Here is a 435-nt window from a genome sequence, read left to right as displayed (position 1 = left end):
GTTCTCTGATCACAGAACAACCCCCGCAAGGCAGCTGACTCAGGGCTGCCTGGGTCTTTTCTCTCTGAGCCCCGGATCGCGATGGGACCCAAGGCTGAATGAATTGTGATCCTGAGGCCCCGACGGATGAACTTGAGCACGGGTCGGGGGGACCTGGTGTCACGCTAGGAAAACAGGCTCAAGGGGGAAGGAGGGCTGGGAGCAACGCTAGTGGGCGGGGGAGAAACTTTACCGCAAAAAGCTCTTGATCAATCATTTTATAAGGGAAGAGCGGCAGCGTTTCCACAAATTAGTTGCAAGCCAGGAGCAAGCCTCTGATTTAGGGCGCCGGGTGATGAAAATATGGGTTTATAAAAATGGAAATGCAGATGAAGCGCGTGCATCATCTGACGAGGGAAGGCTGCACAGAGGACGGCAGACCAGCCCTCCTCCGTC

General features: G+C 55.2%; 1 protein-coding gene across 1 annotated transcript in view; it reads left to right on the top strand.

Moving 5' to 3' along the window:
• SDK1 (sidekick cell adhesion molecule 1) overlaps positions 1-435 on the top strand; it is a 478,174-nt gene that overhangs the window by 379,404 nt on the left and 98,335 nt on the right. The window lies entirely within an intron of this gene.

This window comes from Bison bison, unplaced genomic scaffold (assembly GCF_000754665.1).
Source record: "Bison bison bison isolate TAMUID 2011002044 unplaced genomic scaffold, Bison_UMD1.0 scf7180017864223, whole genome shotgun sequence".
Classification (NCBI taxonomy): Eukaryota; Metazoa; Chordata; class Mammalia; order Artiodactyla; family Bovidae; genus Bison; species Bison bison.
The sequence above is the reverse complement of the archived record's forward strand: the minus strand, read 5'-3'. Positions and strand labels throughout refer to the sequence as shown.